The sequence below is a fragment of the Alnus glutinosa genome, chromosome 10 (genome assembly GCF_958979055.1).
Source record: "Alnus glutinosa chromosome 10, dhAlnGlut1.1, whole genome shotgun sequence".
Taxonomy (NCBI): domain Eukaryota; kingdom Viridiplantae; phylum Streptophyta; class Magnoliopsida; order Fagales; family Betulaceae; genus Alnus; species Alnus glutinosa.
The window spans coordinates 14,502,690-14,515,576 of NC_084895.1; positions in this window are offsets into that span (position 1 = coordinate 14,502,690).

Below are 12,887 nucleotides of genomic sequence, written 5' to 3' on the forward strand. Positions count from 1 at the left end.
ATTCTTACGTTTTGCCCAAGTTTCAAATTTATCCCTACATTACTTTACCGTTGAAGTTAACGATTTTTCATTGTCACATGTGTTTCATTTGACACTCTAGGGTTCATGTTAGCACCCAATATAGTGTTAATGTCCATGTCAGCATCAAATTTAATGATTTTCTATTGGGGAGTGATCCTTACACTCACACTACACAAGAATGACACAACACCAAGGCACAATGGAGTGGGGTCCATGTGTGAGTCCCACTCCATTGTGCCTTAGTGTTGTGTCATTGTTGTGTAGTGTGAGTGTTTTAATCATTTTTCTTTTCTATTTAATGTTACAAACTTAGAAGATTAGGATGATGATGAAGATAGTTTTTTTTTTTTAAAAAAAGAGATCCTTATCTCATTAAATGGCAAGATTACAATAGTCCTTCTGGATACAAACTGACAAAGAACTAGAAAAAGAGTCAATCCACAGCTGGTGGAGAGACATAGAAACAATAAGCTTAGCAACTTCATGGGCCACAATATTACCACCTCTACGAATAAAAGAAAAATCAAGCAATTCAAAATCAGAGAGATGAGAAAAAATATCACAGACCACTCCCCCATAGACACCAGATGAAATATCACTCTTCTTCAAAGCCTCCACAATCACCATAGAATCACCCTCTAGCGTAAATGACCAAAGACCCAGCCTCTGTGCAAGCTCAACTCCCTTTCTTGCTGCCAATGCTTCAGCTAAGGTTGAATCTAAAACATAAGCCACCGTCGAACACGTAATACCATGGACTCCACCCAAATGATCACTGTCGCAGCCGCATCCCAGTTAATTATGAACCCATTACAAGGAGGTGGAGACCAGGTAACGTGAAGCTTCCCATTTCCCCTTGAAGGGAGGACATGAGCAACCTGAGATGCACGAAAATCCTCCAGACCCTCATTGGCACTTTTCAATAAACACCTAGGATGCCAAACTTCTCCCTCAAATACCACTTGATTCCTGCGAACCCAAAGTTTGTAAGACACCACTCCAAACCATTCAAGCTCCGATTGATCCAAGAGACCCAATAGATACTAAAAAATACTATAAAAAGAGCTAGTTAGACTTGAGCATTTCTAGAGCCGACGACAACCCTCTGCCCAAACTACTCTGGTCGAATCACACCACCAAAGTAAGTGTCCTGGGGTCTCGGCTTCTTTCCCACACATTGGTCAAAATGGGTCTTGAACAATCTTCCCCCTTAATAATTTATCTCGTGTTGGCAACAAATCTCTACAAGCGCGCCAAAGAAACGATTGCACATGCTTGGGAACCTGCAGAGACCAGATAGCTGACCAAATGGGAGAAGGAGTACCAGAAACGAAAGTGCTAGGAACTGAGCTAGACTACCTTCTAACATCCAAATGATATGCACTCTTAACAGAGAATTCACCCGTAGGAGTTCCAGCCCATACCAACCGATCCTGCAGCAAGTGAGGGCAAATTGCCATAGAGCAGATATTTTCCACAGTTGCTGGTGAAAAATCTGCTTGATGAGGGGGATATTCCACCAATTTTCCTATAAGTTACTCAATTCCTCTACTTTTGCTGTTTTAGGAAGAATCTGAACTATATCTTGAATCATATGAGTTGGAGTAGAATTAATCCACCAATCATCCCAAATTCTAACATTTGCACCATTCCCCACCCTCCATAATAGCCCCTCCGATAGGAGTTCTCTAGACTGCCAAAGGCTCCTCCAGGTAAAAGAAGGCCTATTTCCCAATTGTAAATCCAAGAAACTGACACTAGCAAAATATTTTTCCTGAAACACCTTAGCAACAAGTGAGTCAGGAAACTTAACAATCCTCCAAGCTTGTTTGGCCAGTAAGGCCAAATTAAAGCTTTCCAACTCCCTATAACCCAACCCACCCAAAGTCTTATGCTTCCCCATATCCTTCCAACTCATCCAAGCTATCTTATGAGTGTTATCCTTGAACTCCCACTAAAACCGATTCAACACAGTATTTATATCCCTAACAAGAGATTTAGGGAGTTGAAAAATGCTCATTGAGTAAGTAGGATTGCCTATAAGACAGCTTTAATCAACACTTCTTTGCCTGCATGTGTAAGGAATTTTTCCTTCCAGCTGTTTATTCTATTCCATATTCACCCCTTGATCCCATTGAAAGTAGAGATCCTAGATCTTCCAACATGAGTAGGTAAGCCAAGATAATTTTCATAGCGATTGGTAGAATTCACACCTGTTGCACTAGTGATAGAAACTCGATTCACTGAAGGTGTGTTCCGGCTGAAAAATAATGAAGTTTTCTGCAGGTTTAATTGCTGGCCGGAAGTTACTTCATAATTCCAAAGAATAGAATGAATATTACCCCACTACCTTAAGTTTGCCCGACAAAACAACAAACCATCATCTGCAAAAAAAAGACAATTTATTCGAGTACTCCCCCCCCCCCCCCCCCCCCCCTCGGTGTAATAGGGATACCGGTGAGATCTCCAACTACCTCTGCATTGTGTAACATGGAGCTCAAAGCTTCAGCACATAAAATGAAGAGATAGGGAGATAATGGATCCCCCAGTCTCAAGCCTCAAGTAGGGACAATTTTTCCATGTGGTTTACCATTAATGAGAATAACATAGGACATTAACCTCACACAAGTCATCAATAGATGTACCCACCTCTCTGCAAAGCCTAGCTTCATCATTATGGCTTCAAGAAAAGGCCACTCCACACAGTCATAAGCCTTACTCATGTCTAGCTTCAAAGCCATAAATCATTCCTTCCCTTTCAACCGACTATCCATCGTATGTAATGTTTCAAAGGCCACTAAAATGTTATCAATAATGAGGCGACCTTTGATAAAAGCACTTTGTTCTTTCGAAACAACCTTTGGAAGAACACCTTTCAGTCTATTCGCTAAAACCTTAGCAATTATCTTATAAAAGACATTACAAAGACTAATAGGTCGATATTACGTCAAAAGACTAGGATTAGAGACTTTAGGAATATGAACAATATTAGTAGCATTGATAGATTGATCAAAAGAACCTCCATTTAAAAATGAAAGCACCGAAGAAGATACCTCATCACCAATAGTGTCCCAAGCTTGTTGATAGAAGCCTGCCGAAATACCATCCAAACCTGGGGATTTGAGAGGATGCATGCTATGTAAAGCTACCTCAACTTCAGCACGAGAGAAAGGTTGAAGAAGTGTACCATTCATTTCATCCATAACATAATTATTTACTATCAACAGGCAATGTTCCATGCCCACAGGCCTTTGAGTAGTAAAAAGGTCTTCATAATAACTTAAGAAAGCCTTACTAATCTCACATTTTTTTCTTCCATATTCGCCCATCTCTATCCATAATAGATGAAATAGAATTGACCGTTTTCCTTTGCTTAGCCCATGAATGGAAGTATTTAGTATTACGATCACCAAGACGATACCCATTTTGCTTCGCCCTCTGTTTCCAACGGATATCCTCACGAGCAAGGATCTCATCAATTTTTGTTTGTAGTATTTTAATGAGAGAAGAAGATGCTGGAGGTACCTGAGATTGCAACAAAATGAGCTCTTTATTTTTTTTGTTGAAGACGTATTTGATCATTCCCAAACTTATGCCAACTCTAAGTAGAGAGATCATGCTGACAAGCCAACAACTTCTTGTGCACCCGAGACAGAGGCGATCCCACAGCAAAATTTCCTACCCAAGAGTCAGACATAACCTGTCTCCACTCCGAATCAAGAGTCTAACTTGCTTCAAATTTTTTCCCATACCTACCCATACGAGAAGGACGAGTATCAGGGGCATCTTCATCAAATTTCAGCAAGATTGGATTATGGTATGAGGTTATAGCAGCCAGCACCTCAACCGAATGCCAAGTAAAATGGGTCAACCAGTTAGAGTTCACCACCGCTCGATCAATCCTCTCCTCAATGTAATCATCACCTTCACGATTGTTCCTCTAAGTAAATTTAGGTCCAAAAAACCCAAGATCACTCAATCCACAATCCTCCAAAGTTAGTCGAAACACATCCATTTGGGCCTCTCTACGTAGCACCCTTCCCAATTTTTCACCATGGTCCAAGATTTCATTAAAATCTCCAAAGACAAGCCAAGGACCCATAAATAATAACTTCAAATGCCGAAGCAAATCCCAAGTTTCATATCTCTTTGAACAATCCAGCTGACCATAGAATCCCGTAATCATCCAATCCGGTGAACCTCCCACCCCCTTAACTATAGCATTAATATGGAACTGGGAAAAATTAAAAATTTCAATTTCTCTACTATCCATCCAAAACAACACAATCCCACCACTGTGCCCAATTGGATCCATTCCAAAAGAACCATGAAGAAGATAGTTTTTGTTTCTAGAGTTTGATCATTTTTTTTTTTCTAAGGATAACCTGGTTCTTAATGATGTGGCATTGATATTAAGTGCTAATATAGACACTAATGTGTCAATTGAGACACACATGAAATATGACAAACTATTAATTTTGGAGAAAAAAGTGACAGATGGGTCTATTTAAAATTTGTGCAAAACCTAAAGACTATATTCTTGAAATTAGAAACTCAATGACTAAATTCAAATAAAATAAAAACCTAAGGACTAAATATGATTTTTCCCAAAATTGATTGGAGTCATGTTCCATTCTTAAAACAAATCAAAGATCCATTTTACACTTTGTTAAAAATGAAGAAAGAAAAAATGCAAAGAAGATGAAAAGTCTCCAACCATTTTATTCAGTTACAAACTATACTATTTATAACTTTTCTTTTTTCTCTCTATCTCTCTATTCAAGTCTTATTCAAATTTGAATTATTCTCATTATCTTCTCCAATTTTATCATTTTCGAACAACTCACCATTCAAGTTCTTAAAATCATTCCAAGTTGGATTTGATTTCATGAATTATTGCATTTTCATTAGATTAAAATGTAATTTTATGAAGACTATATTTTAAAAAAATTATCCAAATTTATAATTGTATACATAGTGATCATTTGTTTGTATAAGTACATCATTGATATTTATAAACTTATTTAAAATTATACGAAGTTATTTAGAACTAATTTGTCGAATCATTTTTTTTTATCTGTTTTTAGAATCTATTTTATTCTAGTCATAATCTAAAAAAGTATTAGAATAAAAAAGAAAAAGAAAAAAAGATTATAGATAGAATTAGATTCTGACGTGGGTGTTTTTGGAGGAACCGGTCCCGCGTTCTTTGCATGCGTAAATGGAGGTTTGTGTATCTGAAAACAAACTTCCTGCTGTTTTATTTTTTGATTCGGTTAAGTGCCCTGCTGGCACTCCTCTGAGGGCTGCATGTATTGAAAATAAGTGTAGTGTTGGCCCTGCTCTCACATGTTAGAAGAGCAACATTTAGGACCTTTCTGGGGGCTCTATGGATCGAGTTAAAGAACTGCAGGCTGTGTCAACCGACTTCTGTTTTTTTTTTTTTTTTAAATAAAATTTTTCATTGATCAACAAACACTACTACACTCCAGTAAAAACTGGAACACAAACCCACCAAGGGATACAACAAGCAACGGCTAAACAGCTTATCCTCAACCCAACACCCCTACTGCCTTACCCCAAACAACAAGGCAACAGTCCATAAACAAAAAAAAACCAACAAACTGCTTAGCAATAGCAGAAACCCAGAACAAAACCCAACTCAATCAGTACACAAACACAACAAACCATAACAGAGCAACTAAAGCTTCCATTTCTGAACAATGGACATGTTTCGATTAAGATTCTTGAGATACCCTATGGCCAAGATTCAAGTTTGAACTTCCCATCTTATCCTATCCAGAATAGCTTCTTCTGTAAATGGAGTATTTTTATGCAGAAGATCATTCATTTGCCTCCATAAATTGTGTATTGTGGCCCCAAAATACAGCCTTCCCAAACAAGCTCGAAGACCTTTACCAAGTAAAACTTGTATTCCGATCCCCATTCTTCAATATTCTCCCAATCCAAATGAGCACATTAAATAATGAAGTACTCATCCATAATTTTAGTCCAAATTCAGTGACTAAAACTACACCTAAAGAAAAGATGTTCTTGGCTCTCTAAACACCCATAACAGAAAGACACAAAATTGCCTAGGCATATCCCCAACTCCACATTCTCTTCTTGGTGACTAGGGCATCATGAAACACAAGCCAGAGAAGAAAAGAATGGCGAGGGATAGACCTTGGAAACCATACCAGTTTCCTCCAACTAACAACCGGGTGAACCTCTCTCAATTTATCCCATGTCTCTGCACAACTAACTAAGAAACTTTCTTCTACTGATTGCGAGTCATTGGTGAATAAAATTACAGCTAGAATAGATTCTTGGGTGGTTAAGAATATTTCTTTTGCTGGTAGGCTTCAAGTATGATCATCGGTTCTCCTTAGTATTCAAGTATTCTGGGCTAAAGTTTTTATCTTGCCCAAGTGGATTATTTGGTTGATTGAGCAGACACTCAATTGATTCCTTTGGAATGACATAGATTCTAAGGCACATGCTAAGGTGGCTTGGAACAAGATTCATGTTTCTAAACAAGAAGGGGGTCTTGGCATCAAGAATATTGAAGTTTGGAATAAGGCTTCCATGCTTAATCATATATGGAACTTATTTTCTAAAGCTGGCTCCTTGTGGGTAGCTTAGACTGAGGTTAATTGGCTTAAGGGGAGGAGTTTTTGGAAGATTCCTATTCCTTCCTCATGTTCTTGGAGCTGGAAGAAAATTTTGAAGCTTCGAGATCTAGCAAAGGACTTCATCCAATTTAAGGTGGGCAATGGTTCTCGGGTGTTCTTGTGGGACCATTGGCACCCTGCAGGGTACCTTTTGGATACGTTTGGATATAGGATTGTCTATGATTCTGGCTTTCCTTTATAGTCAAAGCTTGATGTGATCATAAAGAATGGAGAATGGTTTTGGCCTCATGCTTGTTCTGATGCTATTGTGGAGGTTCAAAGCAGGCTTCCTGATGTAGATATTGGGGATTCTGACTTACCTGTGGAATTCTAGAAGTGGTCAGTAGTAAGGTATCTCCCCCTCGGAGGGTCGGCTCAGTAGAGGAGGGTTCATCAAGTATTCCTTCAACTTCCCAAACGCCTCCGCACACTCTTCACTCCAAGTAAAGGCCTTTCTTAAGACCTTGAAGAAGGGAAGGCACTTGTCTCTAGACCGAGAGATGAATCAATTGAGTGCTGTGATTCTCCCCGTTAACTGCTGAAGCTGTTTAGTGGTCCTCGGTGGTTGTATTTCGAGGACTGCCTTCACTTTCTCGGGATTTGCCACGATGCCTCGGTGTGATACTAAAAATTTCAAAAACTTCCCTGATGATACTCCGAAGGCACACTTGATAGGATTAAACTTCATCTGATGTAGAGTTGGCAATTCGAGTCGGCGAGTCTGGTTCGTGTCAACTTGACTGACCCAAAACACACAATCGGGTTCGACACAAACCCGACCCGATTATCAATCAGGTCAGAAAATTGAACACGAACATGGCCCGATATTAAACCGGGTTACAAGACACGAACCCACGGACACGTTTAGTTAACGTATGCTCACTGAGTCACTAGGTCACTGCACTTCTCACCGGCACCGCCTCACTCCACAGGCCACCGCCGAGACCCTCGTGAAGGGTGGGGTCGAGACCTACCTGATAGACCTCCCACTGGCCACTGGACATCATAGACCGTCGGGTCACGAGGATGTAGATGATATTGCCATAGAATGGGGCCGTGGACATCGGTCAGACCCTGAAGCCCCACGAGTACATCGGCATGGTGCGGCGCGAGATCCTGGACGCGTACCTTCAAAACCAGGCCAAAGCGAGTGGCGCCGAGGTCATCAACGAGCTGTTTCTCAAAATGGACAAACCCAGCGACGGGGTGTCTCCGTAAGTGCTGCATTACACTGGGTAAGACAGAAAGGCCTGTTCAGTTGGGGAGAAGTGGACCTTGGCGCTCAGATCACCGGCGGAAGATAAATCGTGAAGTAAGGGAGCGGTGCCGGTACGGCGTGAAGAAGCCAGAAGGTGAAGTGAAGAAGATGAATGAAAAGTGATGCGGTGCGGACCGTGTGGCTAGGGTTTTCTGAATTTTGCTTTTGCTGAAGCGTGAAGCCTGAATTGCCGATTTGCCATTTTTTAGACTTGAAAAAAAAATAAAAAATTAAATTAAATTAAATTAAACGTGTTTAATCGGGTCTGGGTTGACCCGCCAGACACGATTATGACTCTAACCCGATTACCCCAAACCCAAACCCAAACCCTATATTTTTGTGTCGTGTTTGTGTCGGGTTCACGGGCCATGTCAAAAATTGCCAACCCTAATCTGATGCTTCCGCAGTGTGTGGAAGGTCTCATCGATATTGTTAGTTTGTAATTGACCACATTCTATTGGACAAAATCACTTTTTTGTAAAGATGCTTTTTAACAGGGATTCCGCTATTCAGAAACGCTTCTAGAAGATTCTGTACAGTTTACAAGGCAGAAAATTCGATTCCCTGCCAGCCGTCCAGACGACGTGTCATACCGTCCGGACGCCCAGCTGTCCAAAGTACCAGCCGTCCGAATGACTTGTCATACTGTTCGAACGCACATCACTCTAAAGCATCATCCATCTGGACGATGAGAACTTTCCGTCCGAACCTTCCCCTATGTCGAGAAGTTTCGAACTGCTCCAGCTTGCATCCGTCCGAACAATTCAGCAGCCCGTCCGGACAACACTCAGTGTTCGACCAAAGTTTCAGGATTTCTTTCCAAAACACAGATATGGGAAGATTGTTGCAACTATCCGGACAATGTGGATTCCCGTCCGGACGCGCTTATCCATAAGGCAAGTATCGCAATTCAAATCCAGACGTCCAGACGCCAATCATCATGGTCCGGACGCGCGAGCATCAGATATGGAAATTGCGTGCATCAGTTTAGCCGTCCAGACGACGATCCGCTCGGTCCAGACGCGTGAAGACTCTATATGGAAATTACTTGCAATGGACGTGCGACCGGGCACCAATGTCCAGACGTGGCTCATTTCACGAAAGAATTTCAGCGAAATTCTCGGACAATTGATCACACAGTTGTCTGTTAGGACGGCCCATGACTACCATCAGGATGGCATCGAGTTTTTATCAAGCCAGACTCTCTTTTGAACCGTCAGCCTATAAATAGAGGCCCCTAGGCTTGAGAACAACAAGAATTCGGTATTGAATTCCATTAGTGCTTAGAGAGCTATATTGTGAGATTATTGAGTTGAGTTGATCTCTTTGAAGCCATTGATGTGTGTGCTGTTACTGCGCTTAATCTAAAGTCTATCTTAGGGGTTGGCCCTAAGGTAAAGGATTCCATTGAATACCCCTTTAGGTAAGAGACCTGGTTGGGAGGCATTCGTGTTGGGTTACACGTTAGAGTGCGAGGTACAGCCACTGCATCAGGGGTATGTGAGTGTTACTACTTTGTACCTAGTCTTGTCTTCTGAATAGTGAATATCTCGGGTTTGGTTGCCCCAGAGTGGTTTTTCTCATATTGAGTTTTCCACTTCATTAACAAAAATCTTGTGTTGTTTAATTTCCGCATTGTTATTATTTTGTTAACACTTAGCGCACACACGCACTTAGAAGTCAATTTCAATTTTTCAATTGGTATCAGAGCAAGTACATTCTGTTAAGGATTTATTTCCTGAGTGTGATCCTCATCTCTTGTGACTTCTATTTTTTTATTACACCTTTTATCATGAATTCTTCTCAGTTATCTAATGAGGATTTTGATATTAAGTTCTTTAAGGATTTTAATAAATTGAAGAATTCTTAACATTCTAAAGTTTCTCATAAAGAGCTTAAAAAGGTGAAGCAAGAAAAATAGTCTTTGATTGTTCAATTATCTGAATCACATGCTTTGATTGACTCTTTGAAATCTGAGAATACCATGCTATTTGACATTATTGATACACTTGAGAATAAATTAAAATAATCTGAAGATCTCTTGAAAAAATTCTCAAGTGATAATTTGAAAAGCATGTTTTGTATTCATTCAGATATTTATAACAAGCTTGCTTTAATTGTTGATGATATGAGTACTTCTACTTCACATGCTTTTGATTCTGAATTAGATATTATGCCTGTGGTAGTAGATACAACTTGTTTAGAAAATTCTTGCTTAAATAATCATGTGATGCCGAAATCCAAGAAATCAGGAACACGAGGTAAGTTTGTTCCTACTTGTCATAATTGTGGGAAAATTGGTCATATTAGGCCAAATTGTTATTTGTTGAAATCTCGCAGGCCTTGAATTAAGCAGGATGCTCTGAGGAAAGGTAAAGTTGAAGATTCTACCTCATCCAAACATGTCCCTCCTCATAGGAGACATATAAAAGGTATGGGCAATGTGTAAGAATGCTAACCATATTTCTGCAGAAAAAGTCAACTAGCATTCTAACAAAAGAAGCCTGCCCACCTGTCATCACTGCGGCATCATCGGTCACATTCGATCCAAATGTCCACATCTCCAGGTTCAAAAGTCGAAGGTTCAAAGGGAGCTTCCAGCAAGAGCTACATTAGGCATTCTACCTTCGACAGCACATCAGGCTCCACAACATCAGCAGCAATTTGTTCCTGCCAATCAAAGTGGCAAACTGAAGAAAAACAAATTAAGGTGTTACAAGAAAAAGCCGCAGAAGCCTATTAGCTACCATGACTATGAAGGGTTTCTGAGTCTGATGCAAGGTATGTTAAGGAGAATGGACAACATGGACAAGACCTGCAAGCCACCGCCACGGGTCAAGCAAGTATGGGTCAAGAATGATGAGACCATTCACCCCTTGAGGGGGAGTGGACTCACCTAGTAAAGGTGAAGTCTCCCCATGCCTAGGATTTTGGTTCCTAAATCCTAGTGAATGTCAGGTATGTTTGCATTGCATCGTTTATCATATCTTATTCATGCCTTGTATTCTGTTTGAGGAATCGGTTATTTTATCCCCTATATTTTCTCTTGTTGTCTTAAGAAACATTTGCAGATATTCTTTTGGGGATGACAGTTAAAGTACGTCGAGCGGCTGCTTTTCTGTCTTGGTATTTCTAAACCTCTCTCCATGAGGACGGGTTTGGATTTACCTTACATGCTGGGAATAGATGTCATTTCCTTTTCCATAAGCATATTTTTGTTGTTTTTCTGTCTCATTTTTCAACAAAAAAAAAAATTGAGGGAGAAGATGTAGAATTTTTTTTTTCTCTTGACAGCTTTTCATATATTGCATGTGTTTTTGCCTGATATCTCAGTTCATTGTGCATTGATTAAATATGCTTATATATGATTGAGAGTTTATGCATGATATCTGCTAAGTTTCTTGTTGCATCTTAATGATAGATAGTTACTTTCCTCATGCGATGAAAATGTGCACTATCCAAGGCTCCCCTAAGGTACATCATTTTCCTCTCTGTCTTCTTGCTTCTGGAAATTCTAATAAGAGAGATGTTTTTGAATAGATGGTCAAATATAATTGACCAACATGCTAGTTGAACCTAGAACCTAAAAATTTTGGCATTCTTTCTAGGTTGCAGGACCATTAGAATCAAGTAGTAACTCTTCAATTTTCTGTGCTATATGCTTATATGTGCTGAAATAAGCCTTGTCCTTCATGGTGCAAGTAAAATTTTACCTTCTCCTTCATGGTACAAGTAAAACAATTAGGTGCTACATCTTAGGGTGAGTGTATTAGATGAGGGTAGCTAGGCCCTAGTAATTAATAAGGTTTGACTTTTGATTGATCTTTCATTGATTTTCTCTTTTGTCTAGAAAATCTAGTTGTTTTTTGTCATATCAGTTAAATTCATATCTTTTGGGAAAAGTCTTCACACACACGCATTGCATGAGTTGAGTAATCCATTTAAAATTTCTATCAGCAGGGAAATTTGTGCTTATTGAATACTTAACTCTCATTTATATCTTTGCATATTTTTGCAATGCTATTTGACTATTTTATCAGTTGATTATACATGCGTGTTCTGAAGCTAACTTTAGGGAAAAATATTTTTCTACAAATTTTTCTCCAGTTTCAAATTTTCAGTGTGAAGCGTCCGGACGGACCTATTCTTACATCTAGACAAGCGTAGTCTTGTCGTATGCGTCCTAGCAATAGCCGTTCAAATGGTTAAGTGACATGTCCGGACGGGATCTCTACAGGTTTAAGACTTGCGTCTCTTTTTCTGCCATACACACATCTTTGCATTTTTATTGATTTATCATGGCATGTTGTGTGTTTTTCTCGTGGATTTCTCCCGAGATTGCATTCTTTGTACATCTCTTCTCATCCCATGATCTTCACCATGTCTTCCGTTATTCTTTTAAGTTTTTGTGCTTTCAGAATATTGGGATATTTTCTTGAGATAGTGTGCATGAAAATTCTATTATGTCTATGTGTTGGGTTGATATTGATATATCTAGGTCATTTGGATTGCAATCTTTGTTTTTATAATTCTTGGGCATCCAATTGACAGCTGTCATAATACCACTTTCTTTTTGGGACTAACATGATCTAATATGTCTTTGTGGTGTTATTTTTGGAAATATTTTTATTCAAATCTTTTCAGGACTATATCATCCAACAGCTCCCAGCATAATATCTGACAAATGGATCCTTTGAAAAACTGACCGTTGATGAAGTCGGATGTTCAAATTCCAAAGGTCTCAGGATTAAGATGAGCTTTTTTCCCTAGCTCATGCAGAGCCTTTTGGGGCATTCCCTCGGATCTTTATCAATTAGAGGTTCAGTGGTGAATCTCCTCATTTACCTTGCAGACCAATTGCTTAGAGGATGTCAATCTGCGGATAACCAGTTTCAGGCTTTGCAAAATCAAGAGATTGAAGGTTTTCAGTCCAT